Genomic DNA, 24,241 nt, shown 5'->3' on the forward strand with positions numbered 1-24,241 from the left:
TATAGTAAAGGGTATTTTTGTATTTATTAATCCTCCCTTTATATGTGTCTGTCTTTCAATAAAGCTTTGGGCTTGTGATTCCGTCACCCTCTTACACTCCACACCCATAGCCTTATTAACTATTGTATTGTTTAAATGTATAGTGCAGTTCATGATTTATAGTGTAGGCTGGCCTGTGCTGTAGTTCTTGAACTGTACTATACCGACAGCATTTGTATTGTGTTTTGGCTGTGCTGCAACACAGTACTTATGTGTGTAATGTTTATGTATGTTTTTTTTGCTTCTTTATGTCAATAAAGACTGCTTTTTCAATCCAATATCTGAAAACAATCAATGTTTATCTTTGATGGCAATAGAAGTGGTATGATATTTGCTGCTTTTGAAAGGCAATATCTGATATGTCCCCTATCTGGGAACCATATATTAAATGGCTTTTCAGAAAAGGGAGATGGGAGAAGAGCTTTCAGTACTTGTAGGACCGATGCACATTTCCTATTCTAGCCTCCAAAAACAGATTCAGTTGCATTTTCCAGCGTGTTTTGGATGCGCCTTTGCAAATGTCTTACATCGACAAACTTATTTAGTACTATTTTGCAAATAGGGTTACATTGTTGCAACATTGTGTTCCCTAATTGCTTGATTTTTTAAATGCAACAATTGATAAAAACACCTGATAACTGCTCTGCGGAGTCTTATTTTGTGTCTACTTCTTATCTACATTTAATTCCGTACCTCTAATCAAGGCATTTTTAAATGCTGGCGGCTGCCAGGACGTGAGGCCTACCTAGACTTTAGATCTGAATTTGAATGTACTTGTGAACTAACTTAATTTCCTACTTCTAAATTCATTCCTAAATTCACTACTTACATGAATCCTGTAGTTGGGCATTTTGGGACTTCGATTGTGGGCATTGTTTTGTGTCCAGACCAGCAGCAGGTGGTGTGCATTTGCTGGAAAGGCATCGAAGACCTCCGATATGCTGCATCTCCTGATGTGTGTCTCCCTCAAGTGGCTGTCAGCAAATGCCTGCTAGACACCCCATTCCAAGCTGATTGTGACATCACGGAACATGCATCATAGAACAGGCATGCTAAAACATGGGTCTTCAACCTGCGACCCTCCAGCTGCTGTGGAACTACACATCCCAGCATGCCCTGCCTCAGTTTTAGCATACCTTAATAGCAAAACTGTGGCTGGGCATGCTGGGATGTGTAGTTTCACAGCAGCTGGAGGGCCACAGGATGAAGACCCATGTGCTAGAGCCAAGCCACAGGTACATTGAATGCTAGCAAGCTGAATATTTAAATCCTTTTTGTTCCGCAGCATTCCAATGCGGAAGATTCCATGGAACCAGAGATCCTTCCATTGAGAAGGACATGCTGCCTGGATGACTACACTGTGCAAATGAAATCACGGAGCCAGTTGGTTTGTGGGTGGCTCTGGTGACTGGGTGGTTGGGTGGGTGGTGTGTCGGAGGTGGAGCACATGCAAATGATTGTGTATCATCCAGCTAGTGAGAGAGAAAACTCATGCAGGAGTGTGCCTGCTTGTCAGTGGGTTATGCACCTTGCCAGACGTTAAATCTACATAGAGCAGCTGGAGGGGACAAGAGCAGGTTTGCAAAATATAGATAGAAGAGCATATATGCTGGCGCATTCTCCATGATTGTGTCAGCTTATGTTTTGGTGCACTGCACTTTCCTCCACTAAGTTTTAGCCATTTTTGTTAAGCTCAAGTGTAGTTGCTTCTCGGCCTTTTGGCTGTGATCTTGTATTGTGGTTGAAGGGTCTGCTGGAGGGAGGGATTGCTTTCTTCATTGGCGAAAGACCAAAGATATTCCAGGATGGAAGGCTTGGGAACACTATCCGTTTTTCAATTGTGGAAGAGTTGAAAGACCGGATTGGACTACATTCTATAGTAAAGGATGTCTTTCTATTTATTAATCCTCCCCTTATATGTGTCAGTCTTTCAATAAAGCTTCGGGCTTGTGATTCCCTCACCCTCTTACACTCCACACCCATAGCCTTATTAACTGTTGTATTATTGTACAGTTTAAATGTATAGTGCAGTTCATGATTTATAGTGTAGGCTGGCCTGTGCTGTAGTTCTTGAACTGTACTATACCGTCAGCATTTGTATTGTGTTTTGGCTGTGCCGCAACGCGGTACTTATGTGTGTAATGTTTATGTATGTTTTTTTGCTTCTTTATGTGCATCGGTCCTACAAGTACTGAAAGCTCTTCTCCCATCTCCCTTTTCTGAAAAGCCATTTAATATATGGGCCCTCATTCCGAGTTGTTCGCTCGCATGGCGAATGTAGCAGAGTTACACACGCTAAGCCGCCGCCTACTGGGAGTGAATCTTAGCTTCTTAAAATTGCGACCGACGTACGCGCAATATTGCGATTACAAACGAGTTAGCAGCTTCTGAGTAGCTTCAGACTTACTCTGCCTGTGCGATCAGTTCAGTGCTTTTCGTTCCTGGCTGACGTCATAAACACACCCAGCGTTCGCCCAGGCACTCCCACCGTTTCTCCGGCCACTCCTGCGTTTTTTCCGGAAACGGTAGCGTTTCCAGCCACACGCCCCTAAAACGCCGTGCATCCGCCCAGTAACACCCATTTCCTGTCAATCACAATGCGAACGTCGGAGCGATGAAAATGCCGTGAGTAAACTTACTTTCTTCATAGTAAAGTTACTTGGCGCAGTCGCAGTGCGAACATTGCGCATGCGCACTAAGAGAATTCTCACTGCGATGCGATGAAAATCTCCGAGCGAACAACTCGGAATGAGGGCCCTGGTTCCCAGATAGGGGACATATCAGATATTGGATTTCAAAAGCATCAAATATCATACCACTTTTATTGCCATCAAAGATAAACATTGATTGTTTTCAGATATTGGCTTGAAAAAGCAGTCTTTATTGACATAAAAAAAAACATACATAAACATTACACACATAAATACAGTGTTGCAGCACAGCCAAAACACAATACAAATGCTAACGGTATAGTACAGTTCAAGAACTACAGCACAGGCCAGCCTACACTATAAATCATGAACTGCACTATACATTTAAACTATACAATAATACAACAGTTAATAAGGCTATGGGTGTGGAGTGTAAGAGGGTGAGGGATTCACAAAACCGAAGCTTTATTGTAACACAGACACATATAAGGGGAGGGTCAATAAATAGAAAGATATCCTTTACTATAGAATGTAGTCCAATCCGACCTCTGTGCTCTTCCACAACTGAAAAACAGATAGTGTTCCCAAGCCTTCCATCCTGGAATATCTTTGGTCTTTCGCCAATGAAGAAAACAATCCCTCCCTCCAGCAGACCCTTCAACCACGATACAAGATCACAGCCAAAAGGCCGAGAAGCAACTACACTTGAGCTTAACAAAAATGGCTAAAACTTAGTGGAGGAAAGTGCAGTGCACCAAAACATAAGCTGACACAATCATGGAGAATGCGCCAGCATATATGCTCTTCTATCTATATTTTGCAAACCTGCTCTTGTCCCCTCCAGCTGCTCTATGTAGATTTAACGTCTGGCAAGGTGCATAACCCACTGACAAGCAGGCACACTCCTGCATGAGTTTTCTCTCTCACTAGCTGGATGATACACAATCATTTGCATGTGCTCCACCTCCGACACACCACCCACCCAACCACCCAGCTCTAGCTGGCTTGGCTCTAGCACATGGGTCTTCATCCTGTGGCCCTCCAGCTGCTGTGAAACTACACATCCCAGCATGCCCTGCCACAGTTTTGCTATTAAGGTATGCTAAAACTGAGGCAGGGCATGCTGGGATGTGTAGTTCCACAGCAGCTGGAGGGTCGCAGGTTGAAGACCCATGTTCTAGCATGCCTGTTCTATGATGCATGTCTAGCAGGCATTTGCTGACTGTCACTTGAGGGAGACACACATCAGGAGATGCAGCATATCGGAGGTCTTCGATGCCTTTCCAGCAAATGCACACCACCTGCTGCTGGTCTGGACACAAAACAATGCCCACAATCGAAGTCCCAAAATGCCCAACTACAGGATTCATGTAAGTAGTGAATTTAGGAATGAATTTAGAAGTAGGAAATTAAGTTAGTTCACAAGTACATTCAAATTCAGATCTAAAGACTAAACACAAAACACAAAATAAGACTCCACAGAGCAATTATCAGGTGTCTTTATCAATTGTTGCATTTAAAAAATCAAGCAATTAGGGAACACAATGTTGCGACAATCTAACCCTATTTGCAAAATAGTACTAAATAAGTTTGTCGATGTAAGACATTTGCAAAGGCGCAAACAAAACACGCTGGAAAATGCAACTGAATCTGTTTTTGGAGGTTAGAATAGATGCAGGATCAAGTAGCTCAATGGGTAGGGTGTTTGATTAGAATTCAACAGGTTATAGGTTTGAATCCTGGGTATGATAGTTTGAGGTGTTATTTAATAAAGCATGTTTATATATTAGTCACACATGGCTTACTTGTACAAATGGCATGTCACCAGTTAGTGCTGACTGCTGATATGCCATTTGCACAAACATGCCATGTGTGACTGTATATGCATTTAAGGAGTGCACCCCGGCAATACCACAAACCATTGAGTGCCAAGTATACTAGATATATCTTCATATCTCATGTGCTTTCTCTGAGACCAATCTTGTTATGCCCCTTCCCCAGAAGGCATGCACCTTTTGTCCATATTGCAAAAATGGGGAGGGGGGGGGCATATAATTATCTGTCACAGGGCACCAAAAAGTCTAGTTATGGCTCTGGTATGCATTATGTAATCTGGCAGACCATCTCTCCTTTACTTGACAGAGATGTGCCTGAGCAGCGGCCCTCCCCAGCCCTATCCCAAATCATACTTATTTTGCATAGGAGATACCATGGTCATGAAGATTGTTCTCCCAGGGTGAGGTTCATTCATTGCATTCTGGGTATGCTGACCCCTGTGATTTCCCCAAATGTGGGAAACTCGACTGCATTATTTGTGGTAGTGGAGGACTGTGTTTGTGCTTTCCTCTGGTCAGCTCTGGTAAAAGTCAGATTTCTTTGTCTCAGATCTTCCTCTAGCCTTGTTCTTCTTTCGAGAATTCCCTTGTGCTGCCTCAGTTGGATCTCCTTCACTTGACAGGGGGGTACCCGAGCAGCGACCCTCCCCAGCTCTAGCCCAACTCCTACTTACCTGCCAGGTGAGATACTATGATCATGAAGGTGCTTCTCCCAGGGCAAGGCTCACCCATTGCACTCTGGGTGTGCTGCTCCTGCGATTTCACCAAATGTGGGAAACTTGACTGCATAATTTGTGTTTCCCCTGGTCGGCTCTCGTATAATTCAGATCTCTTTGTCTCAGGTCTCTCTCCAGCCTAGTTTGCTGTCTGTTTCCACTTCTCTTTTCTTGAGCCGCTCCCTTCTATGCCCTTGCGCACTATCCTTACTTCTACCGTCTGCTTACTTTGTGCCTTCCAAAGCACAATGCAAACTACAGGTAGTGCTGCAGGGCCCACACCCTTTTACTTGCCGTACAGAGCAGCTCTAGAGCTGTTACAGTGCCCAGCTGCTGCAAGAAATCAGCTTGTATGCTTCAGGGGCTGGGGCATAGCCAACATGAGCCCCACACCGAAGGAGGGTGGAGGTGTTTAATGCGAACTAGGGGTCATCCAAGCACCGCAAAAGGCCGCCATGCCCTGCACGCCCCTTTTCTCTTTTCATATGCAGACGAGGGTTGAAGCCAACTTTGACCCACTGCTTGGATGACATCACCATATGCAAATCCATCTGCTGCAGGCCTTCCCCCAGGAATGCTTGCACTAGTTGTTGCATTTGGTTTGTTGTTTGGGGGTGCTTCAGTATTAGGCAGCCTTCTGCCCTCCCATGTTCATCTGAAAATATGTGTTCTCCCTGCAGTTGTTGTCCCCAGATGAGAGTTCCCTTGTGCTGCCTCAGTTGAATCTCCTTTACTTGACAGAGATGTGCCTGAGCAGCGGCCCTCCCCAGCCCTATCCCAAATCATACTTATTTTGCATAGGAGATACCATGGTCATGAAGATTGTTCTCCAAGGGTGAGGTTCATTCATTGCATTCTGGGTATGCTGACCCCTGTGATTTCCCCAAATGTGGGAAACTTGACTGCATTATTTGTTGTAGTGGGGGACTGTGTTTGTGTTTTCCTCTGGTCAGCTCTGGTAAAAGTCACATTTTTTTGTCTCAGATCTTCCTCTAGCCTTGTTCTTCTTTCGAGAGTTCCCTTGTGCTGCCTCAGTTGGATCTCCTTCACTTGACAGGGGGGTGCCCGAGCAGCGACCCTCCCAAGCTCTAGCCCAACTCCTACTTACCTGCCAGGTGAGATACTATGATCATGAAGGTGCTTCTCCCAGGGCAAGGCTCACCCATTGCACTCTGGGTGTGCTGCCCCTGCGATTTCCCCAAATGTGGGAAACTTGACTGCATAATTTGTGTTTCCCCTGGTCGGCTCTCGTGTAATTCAGATCTCTTTGTCTCAGGTCTCTCTCCAGCCTAGTTTGCTGTCTGTTTCCACTTCTTTTTTCTTGAGCCCCTCCCTTTTATACCCTTGTGCACTATCCTGACTTCTCCTCCTGTCTGCTTACTTTGTGCCTTCCAATGCACAATGCAAACTACAGGTAGTGCTGCAGGGCCCACAACCTTTTACTTGCCTTACAGAGCAGCTCTGGAGCTGTTACAGTGCCAAGCTGCCGCAAGAAATCAGCTTGAATGCTTCAGGGGCTGGGGCATGGCCAACATGAGACCCACACCGAAGGAGGGTGGGGGTGTTTAATGCAAACTAAGGGTCATCCAAGCGCCGCAAAAGGCCGCCATGCCCTGCACGCCCCTTTTCTCTTTTCATATGCAGACGAGGGTTGAAGCCAACTTTGACCCACTGCTTGGATGACATCACCATATGCAAATCCATCTGCGGCAGGCCTTCCCCCAGGAATGCTTGCACTAGTTGTTGCATTTGGTTTGTTGTTTGGGGGTGCTTCAGTATTAGGCAGCCTTCTGCCCTCCCATGTTCATCTGAAAATATGTGTTCTCCCTGCAGTTGTTGTCCCCAGATGAGAGTTCCCTTGTGCTGCCTCAGTTGAATCTCCTTTACTTGACAGAGATGTGCCTGAGCAGCGGCCCTCCCCAGCCCTATTCCAAATCATACTTATTTTGCATAGGAGATACCATGGTCATGAAGATTATTCTCCCAGGGTGAGGTTCATTCATTGCATTCTGGGTATGCTGACCCCTGTGATTTCCCCAAATGTGGGTAACTCGACTGCATTATTTGTGGTAGTGGGGGACTGTGTTTGTGTTTTCCTCTGGTCAGCTCTGGTAAAAGTCAGATTTCTTTGTCTCAGATCTTCCTCTAGCCTTGTTCTTCTTTCGAGAGTTCCCTTGTGCTGCCTCAGTTGGATCTCCTTCACTTGACAGGGGGGTGCCCGAGCAGCGACCCTCCCCAGCTCTAGCCCAACTCCTACTTACCTGCCAGGTGAGATACTATGATCATGAAGGTGCTTCTCCCAGGGCAAGGCTCACCCATTGCACTCTGGGTGTGCTGCCCCTGCGATTTCCCCAAATGTGGGAAACTTGACTGCATAATTTGTGTTTCCCCTGGTCGGCTCTCGTATAATTCAGATCTCTTTGTCTCAGGTCTCTCTCCAGCCTAGTTTGCTGTCTGTTTCCACTTCTTTTTTCTTCAGCCCCTCCCTTTTATACCCTTGTGCACTATCCTGACTTCTCCTCCTGTCTGCTTACTTTGTGCCTTCCAATGCACAATGCAAACTACACACCCTTTTACTTGCCTTACAGAGCAGCTCTGGAGCTGTTACAGTGCCAAGCTGCTGCAAGAAATCAGCTTGAATGCTTCAGGGGATGGGGCATGGCCAACATGAGCCCCACACCAAAGGAGGGTGGGGGTGTTTAATGCGAACTAGGGGTCATCCAAGCACTGCAAAAGGCCGCCATGCCCTGCATGCCCCTTTTCTCTTTTCATATGCAAATGAGGGTTCCAGCCAACTTTGGCCCACTGCTTGGATGACATCACCGTATGCAAATCCGTCTTCTGCAGACCTTCCCCCAGGAATGCTTGTACTAGTTGTTGCATATGGTTTGATATTTGATGGTGCTTCAGTATTAGGCAGCCTTCCGCCCTCCCATGTTCATCTGAAAAGATGTGGTCTCCCTGCAGTTGTTGTCCCCAGACGAGAGTTCCCTTGTGCTTCCTCAGTTGAATCTCCTTAACTTGACGGGGGAGGGGCTGCCCGAGCAGCCACCCTCCCCAGCCCTATCCCAACTCATACTTATTTTGCATATGAGATCTCTTGATCATGAAGATTGTTCTCACAGGGTGAGGTTCATCCATTATATTTTAAAATAGGAAGGTACAAATTACATATTTGAATTGCATTTATGTGCTGGATTCAAATGTCCCCCCCCCCCCCTTCCTTTCTCAATTGTGCCCGTCAGCAGCTATTCTAAGGTTGCTGCCAATGGGTGTGACACATTAATTTCTTCTGTGGGGTACACAGGACTCCACAAGGATTCACATTGGGGTGTAGAGTAGGATCTTGATCTGAGGCACCAACCGGCTCAAAGCTTTTGACTGTTCCCAAGATGCTCAGCGCATCCTCCTCTATAACCCCGCTTCCATGAACAGGGAGCTCAGTTTGTAGTTGGTGCCTTCAGTAGCAGGCCACTTAACAGGGGCCTGCCTCAGGCAGCCTATTCTTAGCTATTAATTTTGACAAGAAAAGAAGAACTTGTTTTATGAGAATCTACAAGGGCTGCAGCAGGCTAGGTCTAATAGACATCTTTACTGCAGCTTCATCACTCCCAGCGGCGCTGTATACTCCCGTGCCCTGGTTGCTGGGTCACTGCAGCGGAGGCTCCGGTTTCTTCCTAAGGTCAGTCACACACGCACCGCCCTTCCGGATCACGAGGCCGCTGATGAAGGGGAGCGTGGCCGTAGGGGGTGGACCGTGTGTGCACTGGCGTGGACACTGATTACTGGGCAGCCGCTCCACGAGCCACCAGGTACAGTTAAGGAGCACAGGTCTGGGGTTTTTTCTCCCATATTAAACCAATTTTGTACTGCCCGCAGCGCATTGTGATAGGTAATAGGGCCTGATTCAGGTTGGATTGCAATCACAGTAAGCGATCCAACTGCAAAAATTGCTAAGAGCATACGCATGTGCCTGCATTTTCTGCGGCACCCCGCAGAGAATGCGATCGCCTCTGCCTGTCAATCGGGGCAGGGGGGGAGAGGGGGGTCAGCAACACTCCATTTCCAAGTCAGGGATGGAGCGGTGCGGGGGCAAGGCTTCAAAATGGGGTCTGCAACGGAGGAGACACAGGGGGCGTGGTCACAGCGGCTGTATGACATCACATTCAGCCGCTGTGATCACAAAAATGGTGGCGGCTTCCTGCGCGCACATACAGTCTGCACCAGCAGGAGGCTACACCATTTTTTATGATCACGCTGAACTGCAGTGCGACTGCAATTACAGATTGGTCAAGAAGGGAGGCGTCATGCTGGGTGGCCATGTCCTGTCACTGTGCAGGAGCCAGCACCGCTCACACACTAGTCCCCGGGTGAAGCCCCCAACCCCCGGGACACCCGGAGCAACAAAATGTAGATTCAGGCCACCAGGCCACGCCCCTACCTATGAAACCATGCCTCCTTTTTACCATTGCGCTGCTTATCTGCGCGCACTGCATTACAATCTCCTTCGCCACCTCTCTGGGTGTCACCAGTGATAGTGACACCTCTGCCATGCTTGTAGCAGCTGGTCCTAAGATCTACGCCTCAAGCCCTGAGTGTTTGCCCTTGTGACTTGTTGATCATCATAGCGAAGCAGATGCTTACAGAAAACTGCAGGGGCTTAGATTGAAAATAAAAAAATATATGGGTATAAGGTAGAGAGGAGCGGGTTCGGTTCTCCGAGAACCGAATTCCCCACGAACTCCACGTGGTTTACACTGGTCCGAGGCAGGCTCGGTTGTTCCCGCCTGACTCGGAAAACCTGAACAAGGGAAAATGTCATCATCCCGCTGTCGGATTCTCGCGAGATTCGGATTTCATATAAAGAGCTGCGCGTTGCCGCCATTTTTACTCGTGCATTGAAGAGGGAGCGGAGAGGACGTGGCTATGTTCTCTCAGTGGAAATCTCAATATCAGTGCTCAGTATCAGTGGTTACTTATTGCTGCTCAGTAATACTAGTAGTGTGTCTCTCCTGCTCAGTGTCAGTTCTCAGTAGTATCCTCATCAGTGCTCAGTATCACTGCTCATTGTCTTGTGCTGCATTGTGGTGCTCAGCATACTACAGTACATTACTAATAGTCCAGTGCTGCATCTTGCTGCTCAGTGTCAGTTCTAGTATCCTCATCAGTGCTCACTATCACTGCTCATTACATTGTGGTGTTCTGTATACTACAGTAACATAGTAATATAGTAACATATAGTAATATAGTTTTTGAGGTTGAAAAGAGGCAAATTGCCCATCGTGTTCAACCTGTTTTAAGTTGTGATGATTCTACATACTTGCTGAATAATGTTTTATGACTAGTTAACTACTACAACTCATGTTACCCCCGGATTAACCATGTTGATATTTTAAGTATTATAACCTTGGATAGCTTTTTCATTCAGAAATGTATCCATTCCTTTTTTAAATCCAATTACAGAGTCCGCCATTACCACCTTCCCTGGCAGGGAATTCCACATCCTGATTGCCCTAACAGTGAAGATCATAGTATCTCACCTGGCAGGTAAGTAGGAGTTGGGCTAGAGCTGTGGAGGATTGCTGCTTGGGCACCCCCTGTCAAGTGAAGGAGATCCAACTGAGGCAGCACAAGGGAACTCTCGAAAGAAGAACAAGGCTAGAGGAAGATCTAAGACAAAGAAATCTGACTTTTACCAGAGCTGACCAGAGGAAAGCACAAACACAGTCCCCCACTACCACAAATAATGCAGTCGAGTTTCCCACATTTGGGGAAATCACAGGGGTCAGCATACCCAGAATGCAATGAATGAACCTCACCCTGGGAGAACAATCTTCATGACCAAGGTATCTCCTATGCAAAATAAGTATGATTTGGGATAGGGCTGGGGAGGGCCACTGCTCAGGCACATCTCTGTCAAGTAAAGGAGATTCAACTGAGGCAGCACAAGGGAACTCTCATCTGGGGACAACAACTGCAGGGAGAACACATATTTTCAGATGAACATGGGAGGGCAGAAGGCTGCCTAAAACTGAAGCACCCCCAAACAACGAACCAAATGCAACAACTAGTGCAAGCATTCCTGGGGGAAGGCCTGCAGCAGATGGATTTGCATATGGTGATGTCATCCAAGCAGTGGGTCAAAGTTGGCTTCAACCCTCGTCTGCATATGAAAAGAAAAAAGGGGTGTGCAGGGCATGGCGGCCTTTTGCGGCGCTTGGATGACCCCTAGTTCGCATTAAACACCTCCACCCTCCTTCGGTGTGGGGCTCATGTTGGCTATGCCCCAGCCCCTGAAGCATTCAAGCTGATTTCTTGCAGCAGCTGGGCACTGTAACAGCTCCAGAGCTGCTCTGTAAAGCAAGTAAAAGGGTGTGGGCCCTGCAGCACTACCTGTAGTTTGCATTGTGCGTTGGAAGGCACAAAGTAAGCAGACGGGAGAAGTCAGGATAGTGCACAAGGGTATAGAAGGGAGGGGCTCAAGAAAAAAGAAGTGGAAACAGACAGCAAACTAGGCTGGAGAGAGACCTGAGACAAAGAGATCTGAATTATATGAGAGCCGACCAGGGGAAACACAAATTATGCAGTCAAGTTTCCCACATTTGGGGAAATCGCAGGGGCAGCACACCCAGAGTGCAATGGGTGAGCCTTGCCCTGGGAGAAGCATCTTCATGATCATAGTATCTCACCTGGCAGGTAAGTAGGAGTTGGGCTAGAGCTGGGGAGGGTCGCTGCTCGGGCACCCCCCTGTCAAGTGAAGGAGATCCAAATGAGGCAGCACAAGGGAACTCTCGAAAGAAGAACAAGGCTAGAGGAAGATCTGAGACAAAGAAATCTGACTTTTACCAGAGCTGACCAGAGGAAAGCACAAACACAGTCCCCCACTACCACAAATAATGCAGTTGAGTTTCCCACATTTGGGGAAATCACAGGGGTCAGCATACCCAGAATGCAATGAATGAACCTAACCCTGGGAGAACAATCTTCATGACCATGGTATCTCCTATGCAAAATAAGTATGATTTGGGATAGGGCTGGGGAGGGCCGCTGCTCAGGCACATCTCTGTCAAGTAAAGGAGATTCAACTGAGGCAGCACAAGGGAACTCTCATCTGGGGACAACAACTGCAGGGAGAACACATATTTTCAGATGAACATGGGAGGGCAGAAGGCTGCCTAATACTGAAGCACCCCCAAACAACAAACCAAATGCAACAACTAGTGCAAGCATTCCGGGGGGAAGGCCTGCAGCAGATGGATTTGAATATGGTGATGTCATCCAAGCAGTGGGTCAAAGTTGGCTTCAACCCTCGTCTGCATATGAAAAGAATAAAGGGGTGTGCAGGGCATGGTGGCCTTTTGCGGCGCTTGGATGACCCCTAGTTCGCATTAAACACCTCCACCCTCCTTCGGTGTGGGGCTCATGTTGGCTATGCCCCAGCCCCTGAAGCATTCAAGCTGATTTCTTGCAGCAGCTGGGCACTGTAACAGCTCCAGAGCTTCTCTGTAAAGCAAGTAAAAGGGTGTGGGCCCTGCAGCACTACCTGTAGTTTGTATTGTGCGTTGGAAGGCACACAGTAAGCAGACGGGAGAAGTCAGGATAGTGCACAAGGGTATAGAAGGGAGGGGCTCAAGAAAAAAGAAGTGGAAACAGACAGCAAACTAGGCTGGAGAGAGACCTGAGACAAAGAGATCTGAATTATATGAGAGCCGACCAGGGGAAACACAAATTATGCAGTCAAGTTTCCCACATTTGGGGAAATCGCAGGGGCAGCACACCCAGAGTGCAATGGGTGAGCCTTGCCCTGGGAGAAGCATCTTCATGATCATAGTATCTCACCTGGCAGGTAAGTAGGAGTTGGGCTAGAGCTGGGGAGGGTCGCTGCTCGGGCACCCCCCTGTCAAGTGAAGGAGATCCAACTGAGGCAGCACAAGGGAACTCTCGAAAGAAGAACAAGGCTAGAGGAAGATCTGAGACAAAGAAATCTGACTTTTACCAGAGCTGACCAGAGGAAAGCACAAACACAGTCCCCCACTACCACAAATAATGCAGTTGAGTTTCCCACATTTGGGGAAATCACAGGGGTCAGCATACCCAGAATGCAATGAATTAACCTAACCCTGGGAGAACAATCTTCATGACCATGGTATCTCCTATGCAAAATAAGTATGATTTGGGATAGGGCTGGGGAGGGCCGCTGCTCAGGCACATCTCTGTCAAGTAAAGGAGATTCAACTGAGGCAGCACAAGGGAACTCTCATCTGGGGACAACAACTGCAGGGAGAACACATATTTTCAGATGAACATGGGAGGGCAGAAGGCTGCCTAATACTGAAGCACCCCCAAACAACAAACCAAATGCAACAACTAGTGCAAGCATTCCTGGGGGAAGGCCTGCCGCAGATGGATTTGCATATGGTGATGTCATCCAAGCAGTGGGTCAAAGTTGGTTCAAACACCTTTGCAAAGTTCTATAAGTTTGATACCCTGGCTGAGGAGGACCTCCTGTTTGCTCAATCGGTGCTGCAAAGTCATCCGCACTCTCCTGCCCGTTTGGGAGCTTTGGTATAATCCCCATGGTCCTTTCGGAGTCCCCAGCATCCTCTAGGACGTAAGAGAAAATAAGATTTTAAACCTACCGGTAAATCTTTTTCTCGTAGTCCGTAGAGGATGCTGGGTGCCCGTCCCAAGTGCGGTCTACTTCTGCAAGACTTGTATATAGTTATTGCTTACATAAGGGTTATATGTTAGTTTTCATCGGTCTTGGACTGATGCTATGTTGTTTTCATACTGTTAACTGGGTAGTATATCACAAGTTATACGGTGTGATTGGTGTGGCTGGTATGAATCTTGACCTTGGATTAACAAAAATCCTTTCCTCGTACTGTCCGTCTCCTCTGGGCACAGTTTCTCTAACTGAGGTATGGAGGAGGGGCATAGAGGGAGGAGCCAGTGCACACCCAGATCTAAAGTCTTTCTTAAAGTGCCCATGTCTGCTGCGGAGCCCGTCTATCCCCCATGGTCCTTACGGAGTCCCCATCATCCTCTACGGACTACGAGAAAAAAAAATTACCGGTAGGTTTAAATTGTTATTTTTTTCTCTGCAACCCACTGCTAAATTGTGCTTCCTAGCTGTTTTTTATAAAATCACTTAATTAAATCTAACTCTGATTACGTCAGAGAAGGCCAGGTACCCTACACCATAAGAGGGGGTTTGAAATTTTGACTTGTCTACATAAAGATCACCAAAATCTGATGACAAGGTCAATTACATCCCTGGGTGGGATTGAACCACCAACCTTTTGGTTAATAGCCCATGTAAGTGCAAGAAATCCTGAAGCACTCACTCATCATGGGAAAGTACCAATGTGTTTCTTACAAAAATTCTCCAGATTATTGACTTTTTAAAGTTTTTCTAGGAAACGTTCTAGATGAATGCTTATTAGCCTTTGTCAGTATTGACTTTCGCAAGGTGTCTCTGTGGCGCAATCGGTTAGCATGTTTGGCTATTAACCAAAAGGTTGGTGGTTCAATCCCACCCAGGGATGTCATTGACCTTGTAATCAGATTTTGGTGATCTTTAAGTAGACAAGTCAAAATTTCAAAAACCTCCCTTATGGTGTAGGGTACCTGGCCTTCTCTGATGTAATCAGAGTTAGATTTGATTAAGTGATTTTATAAAAAAACAGCTAGGAAGCACAATTTAGCAGTGAGTTGCAGAGAAAAAAAATTATGCTGGCAGAAAAGTCCAATTGAGTGATTAAACAGCTCTTCATTTTCTGATTTTATGTTTATGCTAACAAATTTGCTCTCTGAAAAGTGTCCACAAAGCCAAGTCTCTGATTAACACCTTTGTAGGAATGGTTTTTCACCTATTACTGAATTAAACTTGCTTCATTGGAAAGGCATCAAATATGCATCCTCATTTCAATGTCTACTGAAATAATACAGGTTGACACCAGGAAACGTCACTGCATCCTTGCTGCTTCCTCATGGGGAAGTCTGTTTAATGTGAAAACAAGGTGATATCTAATCAGCACACAGGTAAGGAATTAAGAAAATCTTTCTTTATGGGTGAAGATGTTTCTCACAAATTGTTGTCCCAATGCATCATTGAAATTCAAGATGGAAGATGATTTTCATATATCACTTGTACATTTTGCATTGCTCTTCTGGTGACAATGTAGTTTGTTTTTGTCAATTACCATTTCAGTAATAGGGTAAAGAAAATTAAGAGGATTTTTTAAAGAAAACAATGCTGTCAATATACTATTAAAACAAATTAAAATGATAAAAGTTATTGTACTTTAAGTAAAAATAAAAGTGCCAAAATATCAATCCCAGTTTTTGATTACTTTAATTATAAAAAAAAAATGCACATAGCAGAGGATAGTTTCGATCAATCGACCTCTGGGTTATGGGCCCAGCATGCTTCCATTGCACTACTCTGCTGCTCATGGAAGTGTCAGAGATCCTGAAGACTAAATTGATTAAAGGCCTAAAAGTACTGGACTATAAGGAAAGACTTACTAGGCTGAATATTTATACACTAGAAAAGAGGTGCCTAAGAGGAGATATTATTAATATCTTCAAATATGTAAAGATACATAACAAAGAGTTATCAGAGGAATTATTTATTAAAAGAACACGTGGTCACTCGCTGCGACTGGAGGAAAGTTCAGAACGCAATGGAGGAAAGGGTTCTTCACTGTTAGGGCAATCAGGATGTGGAATTCCCTGCCAGGGAAGGTGGTAATGGCGGACTCTGTAATTGGATTTAAAAAAGGAATGGATACATTTCTGAATGAAAAAGCTATCCAAGGTTATAATACTTAAAATATCAACATGGTTAATCCGGGGGTAACATGAGTTATAGTAGCTAACTAGTCATAAAACATTATTCAGCAAGTATGTAGAATCATCACAACTTAAAACAGGTTGAACACGATGGGCAATTTGCCTCTATTCAACCTCAAAAACTATGTTACTATATTACTATGTTATTGTAGTATACAGAACACCACAATGCAATGAGCAGTGATAGTGAGCACTGATGAGGATACTAGAACTGACACTGAGCAGCAAGATGCAGCACTGGACTATTAGTAATGTACTGTAGTATGCTGAGCAACACAATGCAGCACAAGACAATGAACAGTGATACTGAGCACTGATGAGGATACTACTGAGAACTGACACTGAGCAGGAGAGACACACTACTAGTATTACTGAGCAGCAATAAGTAACCACTGATACTGAGCACTGATATTGAGATTTCCACTGAGAGAACATAGCCACGTCCTCTCCGCTCTCTCTTCAATGCACGAGTAAAAATGGCAGCAACGCGCAGCTCTTTATATGGAATCCGAATCTCGCGAGAATCCGACAGCGGGATGATGACATTTTCCCTTGTTCAGGTTTTCCGAGTCAGGCGGGAACAACCGAGCCTGCCTCGGACCAGTGTAAACCACGTGGAGTTCGTGGGGAATTCGGTTCTCGGAGAACCGAACCCGCTCCTCTCTACCTTATACCCTATCAATTTTTTTATTTTCAATCTAAGCCCCTGCAGTTTTCTGTAAGCATCTGCTTCGCTATGATGATCAACAAGTCACAAGGGCAAACACTCAGGGTTTGAGGCGTAGATCTTAGGACCAGCTGCTACAAGCATGGCAGAGGTGTCACTATCACTGGTGACACCCAGAGAGGTGGCGAGGGAGATTGTAATGCAGTGCGCGCAGATAAGCAGTGCAATGGTAAAAAGGAGGCATGGTTTCATAGGTAGGGGCGTGGCCTGGTGGCCTGAATCTACATTTTGTTGCTCCGGGTGTCCCGGGGGTTGGGGGCTGCACCCGGGGACTAGTGTGTGAGCGGTGCTGGCTCCTGCAAAGTGACAGGGCATGGCCACCCAGCATGACGCCTCCCTTCTTGACCATGCTGTAATTGCAGTCGCACTGCAGTTCAGCGTGATCATAAAAAATGGTGTAGGCTCCTGCTGGTGCAGACTGTATGTGCGCGCAGGAAGCCGCCACCATTTTTGTGATCACAGCGGCTGAATGTGATGTCATACAGTCGCTGTGACCACGCCCCCTGTGTCTCCTCCGTTGCAGACCCCATTTTGAAGCCTTGCCCCCGCACCGCTCCATCCCTGACTTGGAAATGGAGTGTTGCTGACCCACCTCTCCCCCCCTTCCCCGCCCCGATTGACAGGCAGAGGCGATCACATTCTCTGCGGGGTGCCGCAGAAAATGCAGGCACATGCGTATGCTCTTAGCAATTTTTGCAGTTGGATCGCTTATTGTGATTGCAATCCAACCTGAATCAGGCCCTATTACCTATCACAATGCGCTGCGGGCAGTACAAAATTGGGTTAATATAGGAGAAAACCCCCCAGACCTGTGCTCCTTAACTGTACCTGGTGGCTAGTGGAGCGGCTGCCCAGTAATCAGTGTCCACCGCAGTGCGCACACGGCCCACCCCCTACGGCCTCGCTCCCCTTCAGCAGCGGCCTCGTGATCCGGAAGGGTGGTGTGTGTGTGACTGACCTTAGGATGAAACCGGAGCCTCCGCTGCAGTGACCCAGCAACCAGGGCACGGGAGTATACAGCGCCGCTGGGAGTGATGAAGCTGCAGTAAAGATGTCTATTAGACCTAGCCTGCTGCAGCCCTTGTAGATTCTCATAAAACAAGTTCTTCTTTTCTTGTCAAAATTAATAGCTAAGAATAGGCTGCCTGAGGCAGGCCCCTGTTAATTGGCCTGCTACTGAAGGCACCAACTACAAACTGAGCTCCCTGTTCATGGAAGCGGGGTTATAGAGGAGAATGCACTGAGCTTCTTGGGAACAGTCAAAAGCTTTGAGCCGGTTGGTGCCTCAGATCAAGATCCTACTCTACACCCCAATGTGAATCCTTGTGGAGTCCAGTGTACCCCACAGAAGAAATTAATGTGTCACACCCATTGGCAGCAACCTTAGAATAGCTGCTGACGGGCACAATTGAGAAAGGAAGGGGGGGGGGACATTTGAATCCAGCACATAGATGCAATTCAAATATGTAATTCGTACCTTCCTATTTTAAAATATAATGGATGAACCTCACCCTGTGAGAACAATCTTCATGATCAAGAGATCTCATATGCAAAATAAATATGAGTTGGGATAGGGCTCGGGAGGGCTGCTCGGGCAGCACCTCCCCCGTCAAGTTAAGGAGATTCAACTGAGGAAGCACAAGGGAACTCTCGTCTGGGGACAACAACTGCAGGGAGACCACATCTTTTCAGATGAACATGGGAGGGCGGAAGGCTGCCTAATACTGAAGCACCATATGCAACAACTAGTACAAGCATTCCTGGGGGAAGGTCTGCAGCAGACGGATTTGCATACGGTGATGTTATCCAAGCAGTGGGCCAAAGTTGACTGGAACCCTCATCTGCATATGAAAAGAGAAAAGGGGCATGCAGGGCATGGCGGCCTTTTGCAGTGCTTGGATGACCCCTAGTTCACATTAAACACCCCCACCCTCCTTTGGTGTGGGGCTCATGTTGGCCATGCCCCATCCCCTGAAGCATTCAAGCTGATTTCTTGCAGCAGCTGGGCACTGTAACAGCTCCAGAGCTGTTCTGTAAGGCAAGTAAAAGGGTGTGGGCCCTGCAGCACCACCTGTAGTTCGCATTGTGCGTTGGAAGGCACAAAGTAAGCAGACGGGAGGAGAAGTCAGGATAGTGCGCAAGGGCATTCTTTTCTCTTAGTCCGTAGAGGATGCTGGGGTCACATTAAGAACCATGGGGTATAGACGGGATCCGCAAGAGACATGGGCACTTTAAGACTTTCAAAGGGTGTGAACTGGCTCCTCCCTCTATGCCCCTCCTCCAGACTCCAGTTATAGGAACTGTGCCCAGGGAGACGGACATTTCGAGGAAAGGATTTATTGTTAAACTAAGGTGAGCATCTTACCAGCTCACACCTTAAACATGCCGCAGAACGTGGCATTCAACAGAACACAAGCCAACGGCATGAACAATTGCAGCAAAAAGCTGACCAGAACCATAACACAACATGTGTATAACCACAAGTAATAACTGCAGACACAGTATGGACTGGGACGGGTGCCCAGCATCCTCTACAGACTAAGAGAAAAGGATTTACCGGTAGGTATTAAAATCCTATTTTCTCATACGACCTAGAGGATGCTGGGGTCACATTAAGAACCATGGGGTTATACCAAAGCTCTTGAACGGGTGGGAGAGTGCGTACGACTCTGCAGCACCGAATGACCCAACTTAAGGTTATCATCAGCCAAGGTATCAAACTTGTAAAACTTAGCAAAAGTGTTTACTAAATAGCTGCTCGGCAAAGTTGCAATGCCGAGACTCCCCGACCAGCTGCCAAGGATGAACCCACCTTTCTAGTAGAATGGGTCTTCACCTACTTCAGTAACGGCAATCCTGCCGTGGAACGAGCATGCTGAATCTTACCACAGATCCAGCGCATAATGGTCTGCATGGAAGCAGGACACCAAATCCTGTTGGGAGCATACAGGACAAACAGAGCCTCTGTTTTCCTAATCTGAACCGTTCTGGTGACATACATTTTCAAAGTTCTGACCACAGCCAGAGACTTTGACTCAACGAAGGTGTCAGTGGCCAAAGGCACCATGTGGAAAGATGAACCACCTTCGGCAGAAATTGTTGACGTGTCCTCAATTCTGCTCTATCTTCATGAAAGATCAAATAAAGGCTCTTGTGATACTGCATGGTTTGTACTGTTTTCCATGTGCTCCCAGACCTTTAAGCAAGTAGCATGGTCAAGAAAGTTCTGTTTGAAAAGAAACAACATTTACTGTCATTGTTATGCAAATAAACTTACATTAAAGCTAACAAGAAAGCACACTCGTTCTGTCTTTAAACTGATAAAAGAAACCCCAATAATATGGGGCATGCAAAAATTGAGATAAAACTCAGTTTTGCTCCTCTCCACGGAAATCTTTAATAAAAGGCGAAATATTTGTTAGTTCTGAAGAGAAACCAGAGCATGACCAAGATTCCACCTGTCGCCTGAGTGCCATGCCAGCAGTTCTCATTCAGCTGAAAGTGAGCACCCAATTTGAATGAAAGAAAGCAGATTTCTCACCAGGCTTCCCCTTGCTATAAACATGGTTTGTACTCTTTTCCATGTGCTCCCAGATCTTTCAAGCAATTAGTGTGGTCAAGAAAGTTCTGTTTGAAAAGAAACAAACATTTACTGTCATTTCTATGCAAATGAGCTTACATTAAAGCACACTCGTTCTATCTTTAAACCGATAAAATAAAACCCCAATAAGATGGGGCATGCAAAAATTGAGATAAAACTCAGTTTTGCTCCTCTCCACGGAAATCTTTAGTAAAAGGCGAAAGATTTGTTCGTTCTGAAGAGAAACCAGAACATGACCAAGATTCCACCTGTCGCCTGAGTGCCATGCCAGCAGTCCTCATTTAGCTCAAAGTGAGCACCCAATTTGAAAGAAAGAAAGCAGATTTCTCACCAGGCTTCCCCTTGCTATAAACATGGTTTGTACTCTTTTCCATGTGCTCCCAGATCTTTCAAGCAATTAGTATAGTCAAGAAAGTTCTGTTTGAAAAGAAACAAACATTTACTGTCATTTCTATGCAAATGAGCTTACATTAAAGCACACTCGTTCTATCTTTAAACCGATAAAAGAAACCCCAATAAGACGGAGCATGCAAAAATTGAGATAAAACTCAGTTTTGCTCCTCTCCACGGAAATCTTTAGTAAAAGGCGAAAGATCTGTTCGTTTTGAAGAGAAACCAGAGCATGACCAAGATTCCACCTGTCGCCTGAGTGCCATGCCAGCAATCCTCATTCAGCTCAAAGTGAGCACCCAATTTGAAAGAAAGAAAGCAGATTTCTCACCAGGCTTCCCCTTGCTATAAACATGGTTTGTACTCTTTTCCATGTGCTCCCAGATCTTTCAAGCAATTAGTGTGGTCAAGAAAGTTCTGTTTGAAAAGAAACAAACATTTACTGTCATTTCTATGCAAATGAGCTTACATTAAAGCACACTCGTTCTATCTTTAAACCGATAAAATAAAATCCCAATAAGATGGGGCATGCAAAAATTGAGATAAAACTCAGTTTTGCTCCTCTCCACGGAAATCTTTAGTAAAAGGCGAAAGATTTGTTCGTTCTGAAGAGAAACCAGAACATGACCAAGATTCCACCTGTCGCCTGAGTGCCATGCCAGCAGTCCTCATTCAGCTCAAAGTGAGCACCCAATTTGAAAGAAAGAAAGCAGATTTCTCACCAGGCTTCCCCTTGCTATAAACATGGTTTGTACTCTTTTCCATGTGCTCCCAGATCTTTCAAGCATTTAGTATAGTCAAGAAAGTTCTGTTTGAAAAGAAACAAACATTTACTGTCATTTCTATGCAAATGAGCTTACATTAAAGCACACTCGTTCTATCTTTAAACCGATAAAAGAAACCCCAATAAGACGGAGCATGCAAAAATTGAGATAAAACTCAGTTTTGCTCCTCTCCACGGAAATCTTTAGTAAAAGGCGAAAGATCTGTTCGTTTTGAAGAGAAACCAGAGTATGACCAAGAGTCCACCTGTCGCCTGAGTGCCATGCCAGCAGTCCTCATTCAGCGCAAAGTGAGCACCCAATTTGAAAGAAAGAAAGCAGATTTCTCACCAGGCTTCCCCTTGCTATAAGCATGGTTTGTACTCTTTTCCATGTGCTCCCAGATCTTTCAAGCAATTAGAATGGTCAAGAAAGTTCTGCTTGAAAAGAAACAGACATTTATAGTCATTGTTATGCAAATAAACTTACATTAAAGCTAACAAGAAACTGATAAAAGAAACCCCAATAATATGGGGCATGCAAAAATTGAGATAAAACTCAGTTTTGCTCCTCTCCACAGAAATCTTTAATAAAAGGCGAAAGATTTGTTCGTTCTGAAGAGAAACCAGAGCATGACCAAGATTCCACCTGTCGCCTAAATGCTGTGCCAGCAGTCCTCATTCAGATCAAAGTGAGCGCCCAACTTGAAAGTAAGCAGATTTCTCACCTGGCTTCTCCTTGCTATAAGCATGGTTTGTACTGTATTCCATGTGCTCCCAGATCTTTCAAGCAAGTAGCATGGTCAAGAAAGTTCTGTTTGAAAAGAAACAAACATTTACTGTCATTTCTATGCAAATGAGCTTACATTAAAGCACACTCATTCTATCTTTAAACCGATAAAAGAAACCCCAAAAAGATGGGGCATGCAAAAATTGAGATAAAACTCGGTTTTGCTCCTCTCCACGGAAATCTTTAGTAAAAGGCGAAAGATTTGTTCGTTCTGAAGAGAAACCAGAGCATGACCAAGATTTTTATCTGAAAATATGTGTTCTCTCTGCAGTTGTTGTCCCCAGATGAGAGTTCCCTTGTGCTGCCTCAGTTGAATCTCCTTTACTTGACAGAGATGTGCCTGAGCAGCGGCCCTCCCCAGCCCTATCCCAAATCATACTTATTTTGCATAGGAGATACCATGGTCATGAAGATTGTTCTCCCAGGGTGAGGTTCATTCATTGCATTCTGGGTATGCTGACCCCTGTGATTTTCCCAAATGTGGGAAACTCGCTTTTATACCCTTGTGCACTATCCTGACTTCTCCTCCTGTCTGCTTACTTTGTGCCTTCCAATGCACAATGCAAACTACAGGTAGTGCTGCAGGGCCCACACCCTTTTACTTGCCTTACAGAGCAGCTCTGGAGCTGATACAGTGCCAAGCTGCTGCAAGAAATCAGCTTGAATGCTTCAGGGGATGGGGCATGGCCAACATGAGCCCCACACCGAAGGAGGGTGGGGGTGTTTAATGCGAACTAAGGGTCATCCAAGCGCCGCAAAAGGCCACCATGCCCTGCATACCCCTTTTCTCTTTTCATATGCAGATGAGGGTTCCAGCCAACTTTGGCCCTCTGCTTGGATGACATCACCGTATGCAAATCCGTCTTCTGCAGAACTTCCCCCAGGAATGCTTGCACTAGTTGTTGCATTTGGTTTGTTGTTTGGGGGTGCTTCAGTATTAGGCAGCCTTCTGCCCTCCCATGTTCATCTGAAAATATGTGTTCTCCCTGCAGTTGTTGTCCCCAGATGAGAGTTCCCTTGTGCTGCCTCAGTTGAATCTCCTTTACTTGACAGAGATGTGCATGAGCAGCGGCCCTCCCCAGCCCTATCCCAAATCATACTTATTTTGCATAGGAGATACCATGGTCATGAAGATTGTTCTCCCAGGGTGAGGTTCATTCATTGCATTTTGGGTATGCTGACCCCTGTGATTTACCCAAATGTGGGAAACTCGACTGCATTATTTGTGGTAGTGGGGGACTGTGTTTGTGCTTTCCTCTGGTCAGCTCTGTTAAAACTCAGATTTCTTTGTCTCAGATTTTCCTCTAGCCTTGTTCTTCTTTCGAGAGTTCCCTTGTGCTGCCTCTGGTGGATCTCCTTCACTTGACAGGGGGGTGCCCGAGCAGCGACCCTCCCCAGCTCTAGCCCAACTCCTACTTACCTGCCAGGTGAGATACTATGATCAGGAAGGTGCTTCTCCCAGGGCAAGGCTCACCCATTGCACTCTGGGTGTGCTGCTCCTACGATTTCCCCAATTGTGGGACATTTGACTGCATAATTTGTGTTTCCTCTGGTCGGCTCTCGTATAATTCAGATCTCTTTGTCTCAGGTCTTTCTCCAGCCTAGTTTGCTGTCTGTTTCCACTTCTTTTATCTTGAGCCCCTCCCTTCTATACCCTTGTGCACTATCCTGACTTCTCCTCCTGTCTGCTTACTTTGTGCCTTCCAATGCACAATGCAAACTACAGGTAGTGCTGCAGGGCCCACACAATCTTTTACTTGCCTTAAAGAGCAGCTCTGGAGCTGTTACAGTGCCCTGCTGCTGCAAGAAATCAGCTTGAATGCTTCAGGGGATGGGGCATGGCCAACATGAGCCCCACACCAAAGGTGGGTGGGG

General features: G+C 46.0%; 19 non-coding genes and 3 pseudogenes across 19 annotated transcripts; 10 read left to right on the plus strand and 12 right to left on the minus strand.

The window, feature by feature from the left end:
- The first annotated feature begins 4,875 nt into the window (after positions 1–4,875).
- Positions 4,876–5,039, plus strand: LOC134999673 (U1 spliceosomal RNA). The gene has a single exon (XR_010201751.1). It is a non-coding gene; the product is annotated as a U1 spliceosomal RNA (small nuclear RNA).
- A 152-nt stretch (positions 5,040–5,191) lies between these two features.
- Positions 5,192–5,354, plus strand: LOC134999384 (U1 spliceosomal RNA). Its single transcript, XR_010201488.1, has one exon. It is a non-coding gene; the product is annotated as a U1 spliceosomal RNA (small nuclear RNA).
- Positions 5,355–6,025: 671 nt separating this feature from the next.
- LOC134999801 (U1 spliceosomal RNA) lies at positions 6,026–6,189 on the plus strand. Its single transcript, XR_010201872.1, has one exon. It is a non-coding gene; the product is annotated as a U1 spliceosomal RNA (small nuclear RNA).
- Positions 6,190–6,341: 152 nt separating this feature from the next.
- On the plus strand, positions 6,342–6,504 carry LOC134999878 (U1 spliceosomal RNA). The gene has a single exon (XR_010201945.1). It is a non-coding gene; the product is annotated as a U1 spliceosomal RNA (small nuclear RNA).
- Positions 6,505–7,178: 674 nt separating this feature from the next.
- On the plus strand, positions 7,179–7,342 carry LOC134999783 (U1 spliceosomal RNA). The gene has a single exon (XR_010201855.1). It is a non-coding gene; the product is annotated as a U1 spliceosomal RNA (small nuclear RNA).
- Positions 7,343–7,494: 152 nt separating this feature from the next.
- Positions 7,495–7,657, plus strand: LOC134999927 (U1 spliceosomal RNA). The gene has a single exon (XR_010201992.1). It is a non-coding gene; the product is annotated as a U1 spliceosomal RNA (small nuclear RNA).
- Positions 7,658–10,947: 3,290 nt separating this feature from the next.
- Positions 10,948–11,111, minus strand: LOC134999669 (U1 spliceosomal RNA). The gene has a single exon (XR_010201747.1). It is a non-coding gene; the product is annotated as a U1 spliceosomal RNA (small nuclear RNA).
- Positions 11,112–11,803: 692 nt separating this feature from the next.
- Positions 11,804–11,945, minus strand: LOC135000010 (U1 spliceosomal RNA; annotated as a pseudogene).
- Positions 11,946–12,097: 152 nt separating this feature from the next.
- Positions 12,098–12,261, minus strand: LOC134999453 (U1 spliceosomal RNA). Its single transcript, XR_010201545.1, has one exon. It is a non-coding gene; the product is annotated as a U1 spliceosomal RNA (small nuclear RNA).
- A 692-nt stretch (positions 12,262–12,953) lies between these two features.
- On the minus strand, positions 12,954–13,095 carry LOC135000011 (U1 spliceosomal RNA; annotated as a pseudogene).
- A 152-nt stretch (positions 13,096–13,247) lies between these two features.
- Positions 13,248–13,411, minus strand: LOC134999545 (U1 spliceosomal RNA). Its single transcript, XR_010201623.1, has one exon. It is a non-coding gene; the product is annotated as a U1 spliceosomal RNA (small nuclear RNA).
- A 1,304-nt stretch (positions 13,412–14,715) lies between these two features.
- Positions 14,716–14,789, plus strand: TRNAN-AUU (transfer RNA asparagine (anticodon AUU)). The gene has a single exon. It is a non-coding gene; the product is annotated as a tRNA-Asn (tRNA).
- Positions 14,790–20,153: 5,364 nt separating this feature from the next.
- LOC134999575 (U5 spliceosomal RNA) lies at positions 20,154–20,269 on the minus strand. The gene has a single exon (XR_010201653.1). It is a non-coding gene; the product is annotated as a U5 spliceosomal RNA (small nuclear RNA).
- A 275-nt stretch (positions 20,270–20,544) lies between these two features.
- LOC134999508 (U5 spliceosomal RNA) lies at positions 20,545–20,660 on the minus strand. The gene has a single exon (XR_010201586.1). It is a non-coding gene; the product is annotated as a U5 spliceosomal RNA (small nuclear RNA).
- Positions 20,661–20,934: 274 nt separating this feature from the next.
- On the minus strand, positions 20,935–21,050 carry LOC134999537 (U5 spliceosomal RNA). Its single transcript, XR_010201615.1, has one exon. It is a non-coding gene; the product is annotated as a U5 spliceosomal RNA (small nuclear RNA).
- Positions 21,051–21,325: 275 nt separating this feature from the next.
- On the minus strand, positions 21,326–21,441 carry LOC134999524 (U5 spliceosomal RNA). The gene has a single exon (XR_010201602.1). It is a non-coding gene; the product is annotated as a U5 spliceosomal RNA (small nuclear RNA).
- A 274-nt stretch (positions 21,442–21,715) lies between these two features.
- LOC134999518 (U5 spliceosomal RNA) lies at positions 21,716–21,831 on the minus strand. The gene has a single exon (XR_010201596.1). It is a non-coding gene; the product is annotated as a U5 spliceosomal RNA (small nuclear RNA).
- A 264-nt stretch (positions 21,832–22,095) lies between these two features.
- Positions 22,096–22,211, minus strand: LOC134999551 (U5 spliceosomal RNA). The gene has a single exon (XR_010201629.1). It is a non-coding gene; the product is annotated as a U5 spliceosomal RNA (small nuclear RNA).
- Positions 22,212–22,481: 270 nt separating this feature from the next.
- LOC134999492 (U5 spliceosomal RNA) lies at positions 22,482–22,597 on the minus strand. The gene has a single exon (XR_010201571.1). It is a non-coding gene; the product is annotated as a U5 spliceosomal RNA (small nuclear RNA).
- A 144-nt stretch (positions 22,598–22,741) lies between these two features.
- On the plus strand, positions 22,742–22,869 carry LOC134999466 (U1 spliceosomal RNA; annotated as a pseudogene).
- Positions 22,870–23,462: 593 nt separating this feature from the next.
- LOC134999755 (U1 spliceosomal RNA) lies at positions 23,463–23,626 on the plus strand. The gene has a single exon (XR_010201829.1). It is a non-coding gene; the product is annotated as a U1 spliceosomal RNA (small nuclear RNA).
- Positions 23,627–23,778: 152 nt separating this feature from the next.
- LOC135000095 (U1 spliceosomal RNA) lies at positions 23,779–23,941 on the plus strand. Its single transcript, XR_010202126.1, has one exon. It is a non-coding gene; the product is annotated as a U1 spliceosomal RNA (small nuclear RNA).
- The last annotated feature ends 300 nt before the right edge of the window (positions 23,942–24,241 follow it).

Source organism: Pseudophryne corroboree, unplaced genomic scaffold (assembly GCF_028390025.1).
Source record: "Pseudophryne corroboree isolate aPseCor3 unplaced genomic scaffold, aPseCor3.hap2 scaffold_150, whole genome shotgun sequence".
Classification (NCBI taxonomy): Eukaryota; Metazoa; Chordata; class Amphibia; order Anura; family Myobatrachidae; genus Pseudophryne; species Pseudophryne corroboree.